The sequence below is a fragment of the Phascolarctos cinereus genome, unplaced genomic scaffold (assembly GCF_003287225.1).
Source record: "Phascolarctos cinereus isolate Bilbo 61053 unplaced genomic scaffold, phaCin_HiC Scaffold_3;HRSCAF=262, whole genome shotgun sequence".
In the NCBI taxonomy this organism is placed as follows: domain Eukaryota; kingdom Metazoa; phylum Chordata; class Mammalia; order Diprotodontia; family Phascolarctidae; genus Phascolarctos; species Phascolarctos cinereus.
In genome coordinates, this window is record NW_027555736.1 from 105,011,827 (window position 1) to 105,035,040 (window position 23,214).

Sequence of the window (23,214 nt, forward strand, 5' to 3'; positions counted from 1 at the left end):
CAGCAGCATTTATTGAATCTCTACTGTATGCCCACCCCTGTATTAGATGCTAATTAAGGTCAGACTGAGAGTTCTATGCTTTGTTTCACAATGAGTGGGGAACAAAGAAGAATTCTCAAGCTGAACAGAAGACGGGAAGGAAGAATTCTATGATGAAGGCAGAATTTTAGAAAAAAAAATTGATTTTAAGCCATTGTTGTTCAAGAACTCTCATCAAAGTTTTCAGCTGCTTGATTGTCCAAGCCCTGGTTAGCTGCCCTGCTGTCCTGGGAGATAGGGGCCCAAAGGCCTGAAGGACACACTTTCTATAACTGGGCTCTGATGAGAACACACAGAAAACCTTGAAGCTACCAAGAAAAAATTAAAAAGATCTTGCTCATTACTAAAGTGAAGAGAGTGCCATGTAGCACTGCTGGCCATTTACAATGGGTCTTGAGTCCAGCAGACAGGTTCTCCAGACAGCAGAGATGAGAAGTCATTAATGCAGAGAGAATCTTCTCAGTAAAATAACATTTTACAACCTTTGTGTCTGTGAGCCTTGTCTCCTATAAGCCATCAAATGCTAATGCTATATGATCTGGGATCAAGAAGGGGCAGCTAAGACCAAGAAGCTAGCAGTTCATTATTCCAAGCACAGTTTTTCTGAGCAGTTCCTGCTACTCCATCTTCTTTGACACTAACAGCTTCTCTCAGCAGGGCCAGGAGTAGAGTCAGGGATTCTTCCAGAAAATGGAGTGGGGTGGGGAAGTAGAAAGAATATTATCTTCTCTTATCAGGCTCAGTTGCTGGCTGACTCTCCAAACTACTTTTCTGCCTCTGCCCCAGCAACCTTCTTATAGTGGAGATGTCTCTGCTCCTCTTCCTCCAATTGGTAAGTTTCTCTGCATAATATCCGTTTGAGGAAGCATTCATGTCAGCCACACTCACTTCTAACCTGGATCATCTCCTGATTCTCTGGACTACTTCTCCCCACTGTCCTTCCTTGGGTACCATCTTTTCCTCCGACCCCACTCCTGTGGCTCCCTTTTGAAGTATTTGTTTTCCCTGCCAGTTCCTTGAAGACTCAGGTTTTTGTTTTGGTTTTTCATTTTGCTTGCATTTTCATATATAGCACTTAGTATGGTGCCTGGTACATAGTAATTACTTAATAAATACTTTATCTATGGAATGATTTAATATTCACAGTGAAGAATCCCAGCCAAAGTCCTAAATGGAGAATTGCATCTTGTTTTCCTTGGTATACTTAATATTTCTTTATCTTTCTCTTCCATGCCTAGCACCATGACCCTAAATACAGTTTAAGCTCAAATGTTTGTTGACTGTGATCTTGTTTTTGCCAATTTTCCAAGTACCAGTCTATCCTTTTTTACTTAATTACTCAGAACCAATTGTACATAGATGCAACAAGGAGAAATATATTTCAGAGATATATCTTAGTTCACACACATGTACTACCAGCTTGCTATGAGATTTTGGGCAAGTCATTTCCCCCACTCAGCTTTCAATTTTTCACTTGTTCAATGAAGAGGTTCAAACTAGGAACTTCTAGTTCTAACACTTTCTGGGTCTGAAATATTGAGTCTCAAGCAATAGCTTGTTTGCTCTTCATAGAATGCACACTCATACATCATCCCATCTCTTTCACAGAATTCTTTGTTATCCCTCCTGCTATTAGACATTCACCATCTAACCTCATACTGCTTTACAAACTTCATACCTTTATCATATCCTATTTTGTATTATACTTATTTGACACATGATCTATGATCCAGCCATCATAGACATTGTCCAGGTAAGTAAACTCTGTGGAAAAGTGACCCACCACCCTTATAACCACTACCACCAACTGCCATAGAAAGAGAAGGCAAGTCAGCTTAGTGGACTTAGCAAGGCATCCTAGGAAAGAGACAGAAGAGAACATGTACCAGGCAAGTAGGAAAAATATTGCCACCTTGGTCATCATCTTCCCTCTAGTGGAGATATCATAGGACCTAAAGCCCAAGAGCCTCAGGAATTTCAGTACTCCCTGGACCACTGATCTTGCTTCCAGACCAACACCCATAGCCACAAGGGTGGAACAACCCTTGTGGAGAAGGAACTCATAATTCCCAACCCCACCAATGCCAACTGCCAACCAGCTTCACCAAATGGCAGATAAGCCCCAAAGTCCCTGCAGCAACCATGTTCCCAAGACTACCAACCCTGCTACCATCCTGGTTCCCACAGATATCATTCAGGTGAGCAACCTTTGTTGAGATGAAAACTACCAACTGCCTCTGTGGGTGTGATATATAGCCTTAGACTCCTCAGTAGCTACAGCTACCATATAAACTAGGAAAGAAGATTCTTGCCACCAAAGCCTTTGGCACCACAAATAGATATGGTTTTACCAATGGAAACAACATAAAAAAGACGGACTACCTATGCATAGCCACTCTGCCCAAAGACCATGGGATTCTACTTGCCACTCAAATCTCCTTTCTGTTTTGATTCCTCTTATTAGAATATGAGCTCCTTGAACCATGTATTCCTTGCTTTTCTGTTTGGATCCTTCATGATTAGCACAGTAGCAAAAATTACTTCACACAGTAAGCACTTAATAAATGTTTTTGCATTTGTCCATTCAATATTGTTATTATTCTGATTAATCTCAGATCACTACTAGCATCACAGATTGATGACAGGAAATCAGCTCCCCTAGTTACAAGTCTGGTGTTATCTTCTAAAGTCAGCCTCAGCAAGAACAGGTGACCTGTGGCACCTCTATCTCTCTACTCATGGTGAGGCTCAATCTGCTCTGTTTTGAGGAATTGGAGTTCCCTGCAATGCTGGCCTTCTCTGTCTCTCCCTAACCAGGAGGAGTTTCCTCACATCTCCCCACCTTGTTTTTAATCTTCTTCTCTCACCTGTTAAAACCAAAGTTGCTAACTTCTTGTTATTGATTGATTATTCTGCTGATGAAGAGAAACGATTCCCCCCTTGTTAATTCCCAACTACCTCATTTTTCATACCTCGTAAATTAACAGCTTTTTATCAGGACCACAGCAGTGCTGCAGCCTCTCTATTTTAAGTCAAGAAATGAAAGAAAGGAAAAATGGATAGAAAGAAAAGAAAAAAAGTGAGACTGAACTCTCTCTTGTAGTTGTTCTCTAGTGGAGAAAGTTGTCTTTTTTTTCTTCTTAGATTCTTAGGGACAAAGCTCTCTTCTAGTTGTTCTAAAAGTTCAGTCTTTTTTTTTCTTCTTAGATTCTTAAGGACAAGCTAGAGAACTCTGAGAATTAGGGAGATACTGACCTCATCAGGGCCTAAATGACCCAAGGGGAAATGGAAGCAAAGAAAGAGGAGAAGCTGATCTCAAATCTTCACTCTGCTTTTTATGTATTTCAAAAAGGAATAGGTCTGAGGTCATGTTCAATCCTGCATGATTCTTGGAAATTCACCTTTTACTAACAAAGGGCTTTCCTCAGAGGGAGATACAAATACATACACATGCACGCATGCATGCACATATATAAATATATATATATATACATACGTGTATACATGTATGTATAAATATATATAATGCATGCACGCACACATCACACACACACATATATTTTTTTTTTCTGCCCATATAAAGCACTTTAGACCAAAGCACCTAGGAATTTATTTAGGGGCTCATTAAAATGATTATCAGGTTTTTTATTTTGCATTTTATTTGAAAATTCAGAGCATATAAACCTGTAACCTGGCTTCTCTACAGAAACTTTAGTAGTTTGCATATAGGATTTATTTTTAAAAATAAATGTATGATTTGCAATAAGACTATCCAGGCATTTTAAAGGAATAATAAAAAAAAAATTAGCTATTTGCAGCACTTCTTAGGGACTGTTTAAGTCTGCTGAGCCAAGTTCTTAAATTGGAATTTTAGTGTGGTGTTTTTGCAAAGAAACCTAACACAGAATATTACCCCCCAAAATCACAGATTTATACCCAAAAAGAAAAATTTATTCTTCTTTGACACAAGGTATCTGTTTGAGATTAGGCTATATATTTTTTACAATATATTTTTCTGGATGACCAAGAGAGATTCTGTCATTATGTTAACTGCTATTCTATTCTCAATGTCTAGCACTGGTTTAGAAAAGGCTATGAGGATACTGCTGGTAGAGCTCAGCCAGAGTACAGCCCTTGGTGCTAAACAGAGGCCTTAACAAGAAGGACAGAACCAAAGATTGAACCAGAATGAAGGGATTTAAAACTGCAGTGCAAGGGATTAGGGTTAGATAAAGGAAAAGCTCCCTGAATAGTTAGGTGTGTTCCACACAGCCTGGAAGAAGTGGAAGAAATTCTTTCTCTGAAGGTCTTTAAGAGAGAAATAAAAAGGGGAGGGTTTCTTTCCCCTTGTGGGGTGCTCTGAGGGCAGGAGGATAGACTACATGACCCCTCAAGGACCCTTCTTGGAGTCTGATAATCCTATGAATTCTATATTCAGCTCTTTCTTGGTATCGGGCATCTGAGGAACACAGCCTCATATAGAGTGAAGAAATGGTGTTTCCTCCATTCTATCCAAAGCATGAGAAAGGAGAAGGGAATGAGCCCAGGCATTAAGCCCCCTAGGAGAGAAGGCTGCCCACAAGCCTCCATTTCTGCCAGCAAAGGCCTAACAAGACATCAACTGTTCTCATTTCAAAAATAAATCAGATAGTATTTATTGAGCCCCAACTATGGGTTCAGCACTTGATCAATGACTGAGAGGGAGGGTAGAGGGGCAAAAGGATAGCGAGAGAATACATGGACCCTCCCCTCAAGGACTTTACAATCCAGTTGATTAGATAAGATTATTATATAATAGGTGAAGTTTGTGTAACACCTCTTGCCTCATGATAATCTTGTCAAGTATTTTTATCTTCATTTTACAGATGATACACTCAGCCGGAGCACTCCCTCCCCACTGAAACCACATCACGTTTTGTGTAAACTTTGTATTTATTTACTTTGGATCTCCCCAGTAGGATGTAAGGTCCATGTAGACAAGGACCATTTCATTTTTGTATTTTTAAAAAAAGATACTTCATAAGTAGTTGCTGAACTGAACTGACTTGAAGAGAGAAGACTTAAGCTAGAAAATGAAGGTTGGGTAGAGTCTAGACGGATGGGATACCTGTGCCTCTGTCATATCTCCCTTTAGGGTTGGGACCAGTGGATGTGCTGGCAAATATTTAACAACTAGCTCTGTGGGGGAGGGGGAAAATATACCCATGACACACTTGTAAGTTTAATCTGTGTTTTTAACATTTTCTCCATCACTTTTTTAAGTCTGGACACTCAACAACACAATAAATCAAGCCCTGACTTGCAGCATTTGCAGATTTCTGAGATGTAAATGTTCTCACTGAAAATTTCACAATCTATTCTTGAGTGCCAGTCCAGCTGGCTTCAGCATATCTCTGAATTGTGAGTACATGGAAAGTGCGGACCCAGTTCTTATTAACTGTGTGTTCTTACAGCTTTACCAAAGTGCTTTACATACGTTGCTGCTTAATTTATTATGTAATTAAGTCAAATTGAAGGAGAAATGACCAAGGACAGCTAGGTGGCATAGTGGATAGAGTCAGGAAGAGTTGAGTTCCAATCTAGCCTGACACATTTACTAACTGTGTGACTCTGAGCAAGTCACTTAGTCCAGTGGTGTCAAATTCAAATAGAAATAGGGGCCTCTAAAACACACATAAGGATCCTTGAGGGCCACATGTTGACTTAGAAAACCATATGTCATTATCTATGTTTTATTGTATTTTATTTTCTTGGTATTTACAAATTATATTTTAATGTGGTTTGGGCTGTACTCAGACAAGCTACATGGTTTACACCTCTGATTTAGTCTCTATTTGCTTCAGTTTCCTCATCTATAAAATAGGGATAATAATAGCTACTTCTCGAGGTTGTAAATAATGATAAAATTAGATATTTGTAAAATGACTTGCAAACTTTAAATCACTATTTAAATGATAGCTGTTATCATTATTATTATTATTATTCTAAACATAGAGATGGTGGTGGACCTGGTGATTAGAAGGTGATCCAGAAAGGTGATTACGGGCCAGGGTATATGTTAAAGAGTCCTGTGAGATGTGATTGGATCAGTAGAGTGGGGTCAGATCATGTAGGGCCTTGAAAACCATCAGGGAAGGCTGGGATCCATTAGATAGAAAATAAGGAATTATTGAAGTTATATGAGGAGGAGAAGTTAGCAGGATAAAAGAAGCATGCAAGGAAAATATGTTTAAGGAGGTAGGAAGGGCTGATGTTAAACCTCTTATCCTAATGAGGCTGTATAGCTTCTCGCTTCCCAGGGAGGGATCGCTACTCTCACTCCCCCATGCCAGACTGTTCAGGGTGAGCTTTCAGAGCACCCTGGGCAAGCACATGCTGATAGACAAAGGTGCACTAAGGCAATGTATCCTCACTCTTGCCTTGGTGCACAGTTACTAAGTAAATGGACTTCATTGCCCTCAAGGAAGAGTTTTCTTTAACAACAACAATCCAAAAAGCCCAATAGAAGAACAGGCTGCATTTCTTCTTCCTCAGTGAGATTAGCCAAGCAGAGAGATTGATGCTGGCAGGGAGCTCATCTCCCTCACCCTGTCTTCTCATTACCAGTCCAAGGTCAGAGTGACAATAGTCAGCTCACAGCAGATACTGATGCTGAGACCATGTATATAATGAAGGGAGAGTTTCCTAGGATCCTCAAGATGCTAAATGGCTGGAGGGCTGATTTGGAGGCAGCTGCCTTGCCTACAAGCTGACCCAACAGCCAAAGGCAAGAAGCTGGGATCAGGGACAGATGGAGGCCCGGGTCAGGGATGGTGGCCCCATCTTGAGGGTACCCTGGACTGACAGCAGCAAATACATTTTGGATTCTGGCTGCAACTCAGAGGTTTGCCAAGGAGTCCCAGTGCTAATTAAACAGGAAGGGGAAACAGAAATTAGAGAAGAGGAAAAGGAAAAGGCATCCTAATCCCATCCTCGTCTCAGGAGTTATACAGCAAAGAGGCTGGATGCCTGGGATGACTGTCAGACAACCTACATTCAAATTCTCCGCCATCCTACCTATGTGATACTAGATTGTTGTTAACCAACTATGTAATGCATCATTTCACCTCTGGGGGCTGGTATTACCTATCTATAAAATGGAAGGGTTGAATCAGGACATGGGATTAGGATGGAAGAGACCTTAAGGGTCATCTTGCCCCAAAATTTAATATTTCAGTTGAAGAAACTGCAACTTATTGAAACATGAGTGGAATGACTTATCCAAGTTGATACAGGTAGAAAATGGCAGAGCCAGAATTTGAACCAATGTTCTCTTACTCTTTCTACATTGCCATAAGGACTCTTGTAGCTCCTAATCAGTGATTCTATGGTGCATCACACCCAGTCCTACTGTTCACTCTTAGCAAAGTGGTTAGCATATTGTTGTAATGTTATTTGGTCGTTTCAGTCATGTCTGACTCTTTGTGACCCAATTTGAGGTTTTCCTGGCAAAGATACTGGAATGTTTTGCCATTTCTTTCTCCAGTTCATTTGAGAAATAATGAAACAGAGGCAAACGGGTTAAGTAACTTACATAGGTCACAAAGCTAGTAAGTGTCTGAGGCTGAATTTGAAATCAGGTCTTCCTCACTCTAGACCCAGCACCCCTATTCACTGTGCTGCCTACCTACCCAGCTGGCATATAGTAAGTACCTAATAAATGCTTGCTGACTTTACTTGACTTGATGCACAAAAACATCCATTTTTCTGCATTTATTGTTATTCAGTGGTAGTATGTGAAACTCCACAACTTTGAGGCATCACTCCTGCCCCAAAAGAAATCACATTTTATATTTGTAAGAGGGCATTCATTAAAAAAATGAGCATTCAGTGAGTAATGCCCATTTCCAAATTTTGAAAATATGCCCCTTTCAACCACTATCTAAGTACCTGATTTGTCCCTATCTCTCTAAATCATTGATTCTTTATACACATTCTCCATCAGATCATCCAAACCATCACAGCCTCCATCACTGACTGTCCCCTGAGTTCTTCTGCCTAGCAAGAGTCTTCCCATCTACAACTCAGTCCTAGCTCTCAATCCTCCTAGGAATTAGTACAAGGGATCCATAACCAGTTTCACATTTTCTCCATCTTCAGACACTAATAGTACAACTATTATCTTATGGTAGTAATGAAATGTTCTGATGGTATATACAATAGGTATATCTCAAAAACATTGGAGATCACTGATCTACAACAAACATTTATTTTGCAACTTCTATGTTCAAGATTCTATCATCAGGATCATAAGGAACATAAAGATGAATTAGATATGGTCCCTGTTCTCTGGATGCCTACAACTAGTTGGGGGCACAGAAACTAGATGTAAAAAAGATGAACTGCATCCCCTCCTTACTCATTAAAAATACCATGAGATGTAAGCTTCTTGAGAGCAGGGACTTTTTCACTTTTACATTTGCTTTCTGTTTGCTTAATAGGAGATCTCACACATTGCAGGAGGAGAGAGTAATTAAAAGGAATACATTCTAGACCTGTGATTTCATCGCTATAGGGAAGGCTAAGTGTGGGACTGATGCAGAGCAATTGGTTAATAGTTTATAGTCTTAGAAAGTTGCCTCAGGCCTTGTTATTCAGGGACTTGTCCAAGATTATATAACTATTTATGTTTCAAAGGCAGCAGGGGCAGCTAGGTGGCACAGTAGAAAGTGCTGTGACTCGAAAGTCAGGAAGACTCATCTTCCCAGGTTCAAGTCTGGCCTCAGACAATTATTGTGTGACCCTGGGCAAGTCACTTAACCTTGTTTACCTCAGTTTCCTTACGTATAAAATGAGCTGGAGAATGAAATGGCAAACCGCTCCAGTATCTTTGCCAAGAAAACTCCAAATGCCGTCATTAAGAGTCAGACATGATTGAAATGACTAAGCAACAACACGGTACTCCTGATTCCAAGGCCCACCTTCTATCCAGTATATAAGACTGCTTCTTCCTTTGCATTTAATTGATGTGTAATAAATGTTTGTTGAATTGAATTGAAAATACAATGGTACCAACCAGTCTATGCTAAATTCCAAATAAGGTGTATGCTCAAGTCCACACATCAGTAGATGTTCTTTAACCAGTCCCAGCTGCTGCCCATTATTTCTGCTCTCCATATTTATGGATTTACTTGAGATCACACACCACTTTCATCATGTCACATCCTTTTTCAAGAACCTATCATCCACCCAATAGCCACCTATTGTTTACAATATGGAATTTAAACTCCTCTGCGTGGCTCTCAAGGTTCTCCATAAATTGGCAGCAACCTTATTTCCCACTGCTCTTCAACATGTTTTATTCATCCCTCTATCCCCCCCCAGCACCTAGCACAGATCCAGTCTTGTATGAAATAGATGTCAATAAATATTCGTTGAATAAATTGTTTCCTTATTGTTTCATATATTTGTCTTGCTTTACAACTAGTATTAAGGGAGGCTCTGTGGCACCCAGAAACAACATGGGTAAGTCACATACATATAAGCAAAGTCCCCAGAGAAAAACTCACCTGATATCACTCCAAATAGAAGTACTGCAGGAGTATCTAAAACTTGCAAAAATGAGAAGGTAGGAAGAAACCCCAGAATACACGAGTCAAGAAAAGGCCATCAAATAACAGTCTTGGAGCAAAGAACATACTTCTCTCTTCTTAGCAATCTTTGGGAAAGGGCTGGACAACCACATGTTGAGATGATGTAGAGGAGATACTGCTCAGAATCCTGCTCAGTCATAAAGAGCAAACCAGCACAATCCAAAGTAATCAAGGCCATCTGATGGAGACGCTGCCCTACTTAAGTCTTAAAGGAAAATATTGGTACACACAAGTTCAACTTGCCTTCTCCCTAAGAAGGCTCCCTTCCTTGGAGAGCTGCCATCATTTCCAAGGGTACTGCTTTGTGCTGAACGAGATACTGTAACCAGGAATCCTGCCTCCCTCCTCCCCATACCTCCCTTGTGCTTGGTCCTCAAGCAACCACTCATTGGACACAAGACTTTGTCTTTTATTATCACTGTGTGTGTGTGTGTGTGTGTATGTATGTATGTGTATATGTATATATACATATGTATATATATATATATATGTATATATACATACATACATACATACATACATATATCATCTCTTCACCAGTAGGTTGAAGGTCTTTGATGACAGGCTTCATGCCTTATTTATTTGGGAATCCTCCTAAAATGCTTAATCATAATATTTTTAAACTGTACCTTTGTAATATGACTTAAGGTTAACAAAATGCTTTCTTTACAACCCTGAGGCAGTAGGTATATTTTTACCCTCATTTTCAGATGAGGAAACTGAGGTTCAGAGAGGTAAAGAGACATGGCTGTGGTTACATATGAATTAACTAGTTTGGAGCTGTCTCTTGGTTTCCTCTTAAGGCATGTCTATCCCCAAGATAAACCATCTGGCTCAGATTCTCAGGCCAGGAAAGACTCTCAGATCTCTCTCTCTCTCTCTCTCTCTCTCTCTCTCCCTCTGCTTCTCTCTCTCTCTCTCTCTCTCTCTCTCTCTCTCTCTCTCTCTCTCTCTCTCTCTCTCTCTCTCTCTCTCTCTCTCTCTCTCTGTGAGCTGGGTTGAGATGAGAAAAAGTGAAAATGAATGGCAATTAGTAAATCTCTCTATCTTCATGGCTAAACACATCTCATCCCCTGAGATGAGCCAACTGTTAATGGGTGACATATAATGGAGGCAGATATCCTCACCTCCCCTTACTATACTTTCTCTACAAGAAAGACATAAAGAAAAAGGCAAAATGAGGACAGCTCTAAGATGAATTGGCTAGTTGGCTTGGAGTCATTCCAAGCACTAAGCTTTCATTATGAGTTGTTTTTTTGTTTTGTTTTATTTTGTATTGTATTATTTGTCCTTAAAAGGTATGATCAGGCACTTCCACATTCTTTATGGAGGGGTTCTTTATAAAGTCTCAAACAAAGGCTCATCCTTCTCTAAGTTTTTCAACTCAATGGTGGTGCTCCCTGACCCATTTCTTATACTCCTCTAGAACAGAGGTTGACAAACTTTCAGCAAACTATGGCTTTCCTACAGCCTGTGAGTGAACAATGGTTTTTACCTTTTTATATACAATAAAACTTTATTTACAGATGTAAAAATCATTGTTAGTTCAGAGAAAAACAAGTGGACCAAATCCATAGTTTACTGACCCCTGCTCTAGACTAAATACCCAATTTCTAAACCATAAAATGCTGGACTTAAAAGGAACCCTAGAGAGAATAGGATCATAGATTTAGAGCTGGAAGAAAATGCGTAGATCATCTAGTCTAATGCTCTCATTTCTTCTTCAGGGTCGTTGGTCCTCATTATCAATGCTCAGTTTCAATGTTTACTGTTTCTTCTTTCAGCTTATACCCTTGTAGTCATTGTGCATACTGTTTTCCTGGACCTATTTACTTCACTTTACATCAGTTCATATATGTCATCTCCTATTTCTCTTTATTCTTCATATTCATTTGTTTATACTCGTGTACCATGGTGTGTTAAGACCCTTCCACAACTGATGAGCAATAATTTTGTTACTTGTTGTCTGGTCATACAAAAAGCAGTGCCTATCGTTGTTCATTTTTTTTCCATATTAGTCATGTTGTAAAAGAAAACACAGATCGATCAAACACACACACACACAATAAAGCCTTTAAAAATTTGGATGCTATATCACTTGGTGCATATATGTTTAGTATTGATATTACCTCATTGTCTATGGTACCTTTCAGCAAGATGCAGTTTTCTCCTTTATATCTTTTTAATTAGATCTAATTTTGCTTTTGCTTTGTCTAAGATAATGATGGCTAACCCTGTTGTTGCTGGGTTTTTTTTTACTTCAGCTGAAACATAATAACTTCTGTTCTAGCCCCTTACCTTTACTGTTTGCATTTCTCTTCTTCAAGTATGTTTCTTGTAAATAACATTATAGGATTCTGTTTTATTATCTACTCTGCTATCCACTTCCATTTTATTGGTGAGTTAATCTCATTTACATTCACAGTCATGATTACTGTGTATTTCCCTATATCCTATTTCCCCCCTGTTTATCCTTTTCTCTCTTTCTCTTTTTCACCCTGCCCTTCCTCACAAGTATTTTACATCTGACCATCACCTCCTCCAATCTGCTTCCCTTCCATAGGTCCCCTCTTCTCTTATCTCCCTCCCCTCCTACTTTCCTATAGAGTAGGTTAGATTTCTATTTTCAACTGAGTGTGTATGTTACTCCCTCTTTCAGCCAATTCCAACAAGAATAAGATTCAGGCATTGCCTGCCACCAACACTTCTCCATCTTCAGTCTAATTGCTCTTTCATGATTCTTTTATGTGAGATAATTTGCCCATTCTACCTTTCCCTTCCCTCATCTCCCAGTGCATCCCTCTTTCTTACCCCTTAATTTTGTTTCTTCAGATATCATCCCATTATAGTCAACTCATACTCATGCCCTCTGCCTATGCACATTTCTTCTAACTGCCCTAATAGTGATCAGGTTCTTAAGAGTTACAAGCATCATCTTCCCATGTAGGAATGTAAACTACTTAACCTTATTGAATCCTTTATCTTTTCTCTTTCCTGTTTACTTTTTAATGTTTCTCTTGAATCTCGTATTTGAAAATCAAATTTTCTATTCAGTTCTGGTCTTTTCATCAGGAATGCTTGAAAGTTTTCCATTTCACCAAATATCCATTTTCTGCCCTGAAGGATTATACTCAGTTTCACTGGTTAGGTGATTCTTGGTTGCAATCTTAGCTCCTTTGCCTTCTGGAATATCACATTCCAAGCCCTTAAATGTCATAATGTAGAAGCTGCTAAATCCTATGTAAGGCTGACTGTGACTCCACAATATTTGAATTGTTTCTTTCTGGCTTCTTGAAGTATTTTCGCCTTGGCAACTGGGAGCTCTGGAATTTTCCTGGGAGTTTTCATTCTGGGATCTCTTTCAAGAAGTGATGGGTAGATTGTTTCAATTTCCATTTTACCCTCTGGTTCTAGGATATTGGGGGGGGGTTCTTTGATAATTTCTTGAAATTATCAAAGTCTACAACTCTCTTTTTTAATCATGGCTTTCAGGTAGCCCAATAATTCTTAAATTTTCTCTCCTTGATCTATTTTCCAGACAGTTGAAATATTTCACATTTTCTTCTATTTTTTTTTCATTCTTTTGATTTTGTTTTGCTGTTTCTTGATATCTCATGTACCCGTTAGCTTTCACTTGCCCAATTCTAATTTTTAAAGGATTATTTTCTTCAGTGAGTTTTTGTATCTCTTCTATTTGGTCAATTCTACTTTTTAGGAAGTTGGTTTCTTCCATGAATTTTGTGCTTACTTTTCCATTTGGCCAATTCTATTTGGGGCAATGCAACAGAGTCCAGCACCTAGTGCCAGCAAAGTGTCTCCTGTACTTTTCTAACCAGTGGTCTGCCCCCCTTGCTGTCTGTGGGATGAGAGCTCCAAGAGCTATTGAGGATGATTCAGTTGCCCCCAAGGTCTGCACTGGCTTGCTGGGGCATTGTCTGATGCTAGCTTGCCTGGGACATCTGCATTGGACTACACTAAACTCTTTACTTCAGTGAGGAGACCTTTTCTGTCAACCTTCTAATTTGTGTTGGGTTAGAAAATTGTTTCACCCCACCCTTTTGTTGGCTCTACCACTCAGAATTCATTTTGAGGTATTATTTTAAAGTTGTTTGGAGAAGAATTTGGGAGAGCTCAGTAAGTTCCTACCTTACTCCACCATCTTGGCCCCCTCCCTTATTGTTAACATATAATATCTGAATACATTAAGAAACTGAGATTTTATCATGGTGGTTGAAGGTATTCCCAATATCTACAAAGCTAACAATCTTTCTACATATAAGTAGAAAATCTTCATAAACTGCTCTAGACAAAAAGAATCCATCATTCAGTAGACAATCAAATCTGTCTTTCTGAACACATCTAAGTCAATTCTCATATATAAGACATATACAGATGCTACTGAAAATCCTTTACATCTTGCTAAAGCCTTCAGTCCAACCCCTCCCCTCACTTTACAAATGAGGAAACTGAGGAACAACAAGAAGTGGCTTATTCAAGACCACATGGCTAGTAAATGGTAGAGTTAGGACTTGATCCTAGGTCATTTGATTTCAGGCCAAAGATCTCCCTATTTAAATTATTAATTGATTGAGGACAAAACCTGTATATTGCATATTTCTACCTCGACTCCTACAGTGCTAGCACAAGGTCAAGCACATAATAAGTACAGTGTCACTTTGGGCTATTTCTCTAACTCAAAGGTTATGTCTCTAGGATGATGTCTATCTCAGGCTGAAGGTCCTAAAACTCAAGAGTGCCCATCAATGTATTTACCTTTACTCTAAGGCACCCAGAGAACAAGACTGGTTCCTAGCAAAGGCATTTACCAAAATGGCATAATAAGAACAGTAGCAACACTACATCTTTCCCCTAAAACATGGGTTTAATATTTTAAAGTACTTTAGTACTTTCCTACAAATACACTAAGTGCCCAAAGAAAGGATGAACATAGTTTCCAAGTCAAGAGGCACACATACAGAACACATAAGGCCTAGGAGGTACAATGAGGGGCAATTCATACTTTCAATACTGCAAGGCTGCTGGTGTTCTTGCACTGCTACTGTTGGCTTTGTTTACATCACTTCCACTACATGATGTTTTACTGGACAAACAAACTGCTCCACTGGACATGGAGATGTCCTTCTGAGGCAAGATGCCAATGGGGAAGGGAAGAGAAACCCTACCTACACATCTTCCCCTCCTAGTTGTACTCTTGGAAAGGAAAAAAGGAGTCTTGAAAACTGGGTCCTTTCTGCATATCTATCTCTCTTCTCCACTGATTCACAGTTGGGCCAGTCTCTCTCATAAAGTCTATCATAGATGGAGCTGATCCTCAAACATTTACCTTCATTCAATGGCCAGGCATTATGATGTCATCAGACTATTTTTACTGTTACCAAGGTGTTTAGTTAATTCCTTACACCTACTTATGGTGTGAGGTGTATGGAATTTTCAGGGAGGATTAGCACCTCTAGTGTGAGAGCTTACTGAGCCCTTTTCATGGCTGTTCACCCATATTTTGTGTCTACCTTCACCCAACTCTTTCCTGTGGCTCCAAGAAACTGTAGCATGCACAGGAGCCACATGCTGGTAAACCATCTCAGCAGATAAGCTAAACCAGATTGAGGGTAACTGACATGCCTCAAACTTGTCAGTGAGTCAGGGGGATGTCTACCTCAAGCATGTGAAGACTTTCCCTGGAAGAATGGCAAAAGAAAACAATTTAGTCCAATGGCCATGAAGGTGGTTGAAGTAGGGACTATAGAGTGCTTAGAGCTTGGTCAGACATCAAAGACACCATGGTCATCACTGCATCCTGGGCTATCTACAGTCATCTTGACTTTTGTCCTCCCACTGTACTTCGATAACTCTGGAAGAGAGAGTGAGGCCAGTGACTCTGCACAGCTCTACTTCACTTAAACCCAATTCAAGTGCAAGTCAAGACATCACCCGTGATGGCATTGGTACTCTTCAAAAGGAAGGATAAATGAACTACTTATGATGTTATTTAGAAGATGAAAAAAAAACTTCACCATCTCACATAAGTAAGCACTATTAACCTAAGGAGGTAAGACAATGTAAATACATAGGAGAAAGAAAGCTGGATTTAGAATCAGAAAATGTGGATTCAAATCCCAGGTCTGTCACTTACTATGACACATGTATCCCTGGGCCAGAGACACTTACTCATCTTTAAAACAAGATGGTTGGGCTAGATCATTGGCGTCAAACTCAAATAGAAATAGGGGCCACTAAATTGTACATAAGGATCCCTTCAGCCACATATTGACTTAGAAAACCACATATTAACAATATCTATATTCCATTTTATTTTTATTTATTGTGTTAAATGTTTATGAAATATATTTTAATATGATTTGGCTGTATGAGAGTGTTGCAGTACTAATACAATCCATGTGTTTGACAGCTCTAGTCTAGATTACCTCCAAGGCCCCTTTCATTTCTACATAACTATGAAATAGACTTCCCACATTAGCTCTTCCTCTTAAAGACAAAGTATAGGAATTTTCTTATGTAACTTGCCATCTTACCACCAAAGAGCACCCTCCTCTCTCTCCATCCCCAATGTTAATCACTGGGGTAAAAACATATCTTAAAATGATTATTTTAAGTGTAATTGGGGGGAGGGTGTTGTTGTCACAAACCTAAACTGTGTCCAATGGTTATGCTGTTGAATCACAAAAATGTTGTTGGAATAAATAGCATTCAATGAAATATATAATGTGTATTTAACAACCAAACAGAACCCTTCTGTGCTTCAAAGAACTCTGACAGATAATTCCTATTGTACTTCCACAGGGTACCCTAGAAGTAATTATTCTTCTCACTAGTAAATCAATTAGGAATGGATAGATCTAACTCATTTCTCTTCCTCCAAGAAACAGCTAATCCTTTAAATACTAATGAGCACGAAGCCTTAGGTAACTGTGTTATGGCTAACATAATCATGACAGAATCTCAACTGGTCCATACACCAGTCTTGCTGAGGAGGACTCTATTTATGGCTTATTGTCTCTAATCCTTCCATTTCTCTCTCCAAGCACACACACACACACACACACACACACACACACACACACACACACGCCATATAATACCCATGAAGATCTTGGCTATCTTTCCTACACTCACAGACAGCTTGTTCATGAGGCTGCCTCCAAACCTGCAGGTGGCTGTCATTTGTGAGCCCAGGCAATTAGGCCAGAACATTTCTCCATCGTCCTAAAGTATCAAAGGGAGGTTAACAAACAGCTCTATCAGCTGGGCCAAAAACTCTCCATGCTAATTCACAAACCTATCAGACTCTTTGTCTAATTTGTCTTCCAACAAAGGGATGAATGTAGACTAGTAGAGAGATGGTAAATACTGTCAAGAACTAAGGATGGGCCATTATGTGCCACTCTGAGCTAATGGATCAATCAACAGTAATGAGCTCCTCGATCCATAGGAACATTTAGCTCTTCAGCGGGGAGGAGGTGAGCCACTGCCATAAAGTTAACCCAGCAGCTCATCTGGAAGTTGCATGTCATCTTACTTTTCATCTTCAAAGCCTCAAACACAGTTAAAATCTAGACAAAGAAGATAAGTAGAAGGTGGCTCACAAAAGGAAAAAAGTTGGAATTCAAGATTCATTCAAACAGCCAGGGGGAAATGGAGTCATTAAAGCAGGGGCCCGGCTACCTCCCAATTGGAATTTTTTTTGGAGGAGCTAAAATTATTTTCCCAGAAATTATTTCATTTGGAGGACTGAGAGTGAAAACTCAGCACTTGAGCTGAAAAACCTCATTGGATGAATTTCATGGACTAATGTACCAAATAGAAAGTTAGTTAAAATGCACATATACCGACATTTCTCTGCTCAAATTAAATATTTACTAAAAATCCACATTAGGAGTTCTTTGAACAATGAAAAGATACCATACTAATAATAATTTTCATTTTGAGACTAAATGTATAAATTGTATGTGTATATATGTATATATATATATATATATATATATATATATATTTACATACACACACACTATATATGTATATACATAGGTGTTATATGTATGAGTATACATATATGCATATATATATATATATATATACATATATACACACACATACATACATATGTATATATGTATGTGTGCCTAATTTATGCTTTGCCTGGCTCAAAAAACTCACATTAGTTAGTCTTACAACCCTTATGAAGATAATCGCCTTCTGTTAAACACACAAATTATTAGACTGAAAACAAATGTCAACACAACCATAAATTTAACAATTTGCTGACATTAAAATGATATCAACTGGATAACAGAAATGGAAAGCTACAAATACTCTAGAGGTAAAAAAAGAATAAAAAATCTTCAATCATTACTCTATAATATATTCAAGGAAAAATTTTCCCATCATTGTCTTCATAACACCCACAAAGTTTTTAGTTCAAGAGAATAGGAGATAGATGAAATTCCATGTAAGGTAAAATCCCAATTATCCAAAATAGTTGAGGACAGGGTCATTTGTTGAAGAGAATAATTGGAGAGTTCTAATAATCAGTACTAAGGATTGAATGGTAGACCTCATAAAGCTCCCTGCCAAAAATGGCATTCAAGTGCAAGCTATATGACCAGCAGTCAGGGATGCTATAGAGGAAATTCATGCCCTGGGTGGGCAAGTTGGACTGGAAGAAGGTGAAAGCCCTTTCCAACTCTGAAACTGATAATCGTATGAATGTCCTGATTAAGTGCAAGTTGCCACATATGGCATATTTGGGCTACCAATTTCCAAATTATTATGATATAATAAAACACTCTTTAGCACTAAAACCCCACAGAACATATTTCCATATTGGTTTGATGATTCAAAAGGCACCTCAGATTCTTAAAGGCCCATTATGAATATCAATACCCACTGCTTTTTAAAATAAATCCCTGATATCAGCTTGTCACCATTCTGTGCAAGTGAGATTCCTGCTGCTCACATTCCACATCAATGGGAGTTTGCTTCTTGGGTGACTGTCTTGGAGAATGATGAAGACAAGACCTAGCCTTTTCTTGTTGACTCATGATGCCTGAAAAAAAATGAGCATAATGAAACCACATGCTGGATATTCTTTCTGAGAAGTAGGAAATGGAGGTGCTGATATCCCCTAAGCTAGGTGAGTGTCCTTCAAGTTATACAGCATTAATGTCTGTATGGCACCTTTTCATTCATCAGTATCTCCCTTTTCCTGATCCTTCCCATGCCTCATTTCCCCCTGCAAGATTCTGGGTTAAAGAATCTAACATCATAAATAGAACAAGTGCAGTTGATCAGTGGGAAGGAACAGAGAAAGATGAAGAAGTTACAGCTTAAAGAATAATTGCAATAAACTTGAAAATTGCCCCAGAGTATGCGCTCATGAAAACACACACATACATGCAAAAAACCCAAAACTCTATAAACATGCAATTTGCCTACAAACATACATAGAATCACCTAATGAATCCATATGCCTGATTATGGAAGAAGAAGAAGAAATATTTACAGACACTCATGACATAGTAGAAAGAATGTTGAGAGCAGAATCTGGGGACCTAGATCCTAGTCTTCTACTTTTCTCCCCTGGAACTCACGTTTTAAAAATTAAAACTTAAATACATAATAAGAAAAGAAAAAAAACATGTCATGTACACAGCAGAACATAAAAGAGGATTCAAAATACATGACAATAAATTTCCATTTCAAGAAAGCCTACATACTATGTGTTGTGTTGAGAGCTGTCCATCTTTTCTTGGCGTCCTTGTAGGTTTTCTTTTGTTTTCTGCTGTATACTTTTTACTTTGTTCGAGATTTTTTTTTTTTACTTATCTTTAATGTACTTCAAGGCTTCAAGGATCTGTGATTCTGTCAATGTGGGCACTTCTTACATAGACACAGATCACATAGCCCCTCTAAAATTTATTCTGGTTGTTCAGTTATTTCAGTTGTGTCCTACTCTTTGTGACCCCATTTGGGGATTTCTTGGAAGAGATAGTGGAGTGGTTTACCGTTTTCTTCTCAAGCTCATTTGACAGATGAGGAAACTGAGGCAAACAGGGTTAAGTAACTTGCTCAAGGTCACATAGCTAGGCCAAATTTGAACACAGGTCTTACTGACTCCAGGCCAGGAACTCTATCTACTGCACTACTTATCTGCCCTAGTTGAAATTTATACATTGTCTTTAATTGTGATTGAAAAATTCATCACACTGCAGCCAAACTAGTGATGAAGCTCTCTATGCTAGCAGGATGGTCCAAGGATAGAAAGCACATAGTCTATCCCTGGGACCATACTAATACACTTCCCATGTATAATTTCCACTGTATGCTTATCTCTACACATGCCTTTTTCCCTAATAAGTCCCACAAGGGCAGTAACCATGATTTGTTCAAATTTTATATTTTCTTCAGTGTCTAACAATGCTTTTCACTCAGTAGAGTCATAAAACTTTTTTGTTGAATTGAATCATGTGACATTAGCTGAATCATTTAACGATTCAAAATCTAATAATTGGATGACCAACTCCAAAGTATTGTTTTAAGGAAAGCATTTTGCACCATTGCCATGGGGAGCTTGTCCCTTAGATCACTCCTCCTCTCTCTCTCTCATCTTCAGTATCAACTTTATCTATCGGCGCCTTTCTTCCTGCCAACAAATATGCCTACATCTCTCTATTCCAGAGGTGGGGAACCTGCAGCCTCAAAGACCACATGTGGCCCTTTAGGTCCTCAAGTGTGGTCATTTGACTGAAACCACACTTGAGGACCTAGAGGGCCACATGTGACCTCGAGTTCTCAGTTTCCCAACCCTGCTATTCTTTAAGAAGTCATTGTTTAACTCTATCATCCCCTTGAGATATCATCCTATAATAGATCTCTCTTTAACAGTCAAACCCTTAGAAAGAGTTGCGTACACTTATTGTGTACATTTCCTCATCTCCCACCAGTTTTTCAAGCTTTTGAAATCTGGCTTCTGACTCCATCACTCAAAAGAAAATGGTCTCTCAAAGGTTGCCAAAAACTTCTAATTGTGAATATTATATATTATTCCTTTTTCATGAACTCTAGCTTCTAGCCAAAGTGGTCTACTAGGTAGTTCCCCATACTAGGCTTTCTACCTCCTATGTCTGCATATTCATATAGGATGCCCCAAGATTCTGAAATGCACCCCCTTCTCACCTCCAACTATTAGGTGCCCCTTCCAGTGAAAATCTTTTCCTGAAATCCCAATTGTTAATGTCCTCTTCCTCAATGAATTTTGTATTTATTTATCTGCGTTTATGTTGTGTCTCCAATGATTCTAATCATAGAGATAATGTTTCCATGTATACATATAATACTCAGATTTCTCATCTTTTTCTATCTATTGTTTAGCACATAACCTTAAACAATTAAACAGAGGCTGATACAAATACACACTTAAAGACTTCCATCACATTTCCACCTCCACATCTTTGCACTTCTCAAAGTACACAGTTCTCTTACTTCCCCAAGTATTTAAGATCACTTTCATTGTGTCTGAATGGCATGAAGGAAAGAATACTGAACTGGGAGGCAGGAGACTTGATTGGACTTCCAGCTCTACCAGTAGTTCACAGCAAGACTGAAGCAAGTCACTTCCCCTCACTAAATCTCAGTTTCCTCTGCAAAAATGACAGAGTTAGACTAGATGATATCTAAGTGACCTAGCAGCCATAGGACACTAGGATTTCATAATGGTTGATTAAAGCATCTGGGAGAGAAATGAAAAGGATTGAAATTAATGTAGTTAAAATAAAAGCAAAAAGATAAAAATTAACTCATTACCATAGAGAAGAAGAAAGTTTTCAACTTCATTTTGTTTGGTTTTCTAATTATTCTGACCCTGGCCATGGAGATACCAATATTTGGCTGATACAATGGATACCATCTGGATACAATAATGTTGACAGCTATCAAGGCACCTGAAGATAATTGGGCCTCCTCAGCCCAGAAATAGCATTACACCTGGACCCCAAAATTAGGCTAGCTTTTGATACAGAAAGCCAGCAACAGAGACAAAGAGAAAAGGAAAGATAGAGACTCAAGCTCAAGTTACTAGACATCCTTAAACGTACATGTCAAGACGGCCTTGTCAGATTTACCATACTATCTGCTATACATGGATGATACAAATATATACTTGTACTTGAGCAACTGACAAAGAACATAAACTATCCTCATGTGAATTATCCTCCCTGATTTCAACCAATCCTGTCTGCTGGCTTAGCGTGTCTGCCTTTGGAAAACGACAAACGCTCTGGCTGTTTCTGACTATGTGGAGGCTCCACAGTGAAGTGAAAGATGCAGGCACTCTGAAATGATAAAGTGATCATTCACCGCTGAACTATGACATGGCGAGAGTTCACCATTTTCAATGTACCCAAGTGCCAAGCCTGTACAGGAAGTCAGTTGGGATCAGGAAAACAACTCAGAGCACGCTCTGTGTTACATTATGATTAATTCACTGTATAGTAGGAAAAAGATTACACTTGGAGCTAAAAGGCCTGAGTACAAGTCCTAGTTCTGAATTTCCTAGCTATGTGACTGTGGGCAAATAGTAATCTCTCTGAGCTTCAATTTTCACATCTTCAGAATGAGAACAGTACTTTATAGGGTTATTGTAAGACATTTGTCTTGTAGACCATAAAATACTACATTAAAGTTGAGTTATCATTATTATTCAGAATTAATGTCAATTTAGATAGGGCCTAGCTTGTATGTATCTGCTTCTTTAAAGAAATGGTTTGCTGCTCCTTGCAAAAAACTACATTGTAGGGAATGTATTTAGGTGGTGCAGTGGAAAGGGCACCAAGCTTGGAGATAAGAAGACCTGAGTTCAAATCCAGTCTCAGACACTAGCTGGGTGACCCTGAACAAGTCACTTAACCATGATTGCCTCAGTTTCCTCATCTGTAAAATTAGCTGGAGATGGAAATGACAACCCACTCTAGTATCTTTGCCAAGAAAACCCCAAATGGGTGACAAAAAGTTAGACACAATTGAAACAACTAAACAACAAAAGGGGACATATTTAACATACTTCCATCAGAAGAAAAGCACAGGCTCAATCACTGAGACTGTAAATCATATTTTTCTACATATTAATGTAGATTCACCAAAAATCTCTATTTAGCAATGTTTTTATGAACTCTTGAGTCTAGGTCATGAGCTCCTTGAGTACAAAGACTATCTTTTGCCTCTTTTTGTATGACAAGAGCTGCATATGTTACCTGACACATAGTAGGCATTTAATAGACTTGACTGTGTATACTTGAAAATAATTAAACTGCATTTTTTAACCAAAAAATTACATTATTTAGTTTTGTTAGCAGTCCAAGCTGGCCTCCTCCCAGTTTTCCCACATCAGTGAGACTTGACTGTATGCAAATATATCCAGTTTCTTGATTGTTGCATTAGGAGGAAAGAAAAAGAAAAAGAAATAAAGAAGGATAGCTATGGTTCTCTTTGCCCTCCTATGATTCAGAAGAAA

At 38.8% G+C, this 23,214-nt stretch overlaps 1 protein-coding gene across 1 annotated transcript in view; it reads right to left on the bottom strand.

Moving 5' to 3' along the window:
* The window catches only part of SORCS3 (sortilin related VPS10 domain containing receptor 3), a 670,210-nt gene that overhangs the window by 343,801 nt on the left and 303,195 nt on the right, over positions 1–23,214 (bottom strand). The gene's annotated exons all lie outside the window — the stretch shown is intronic.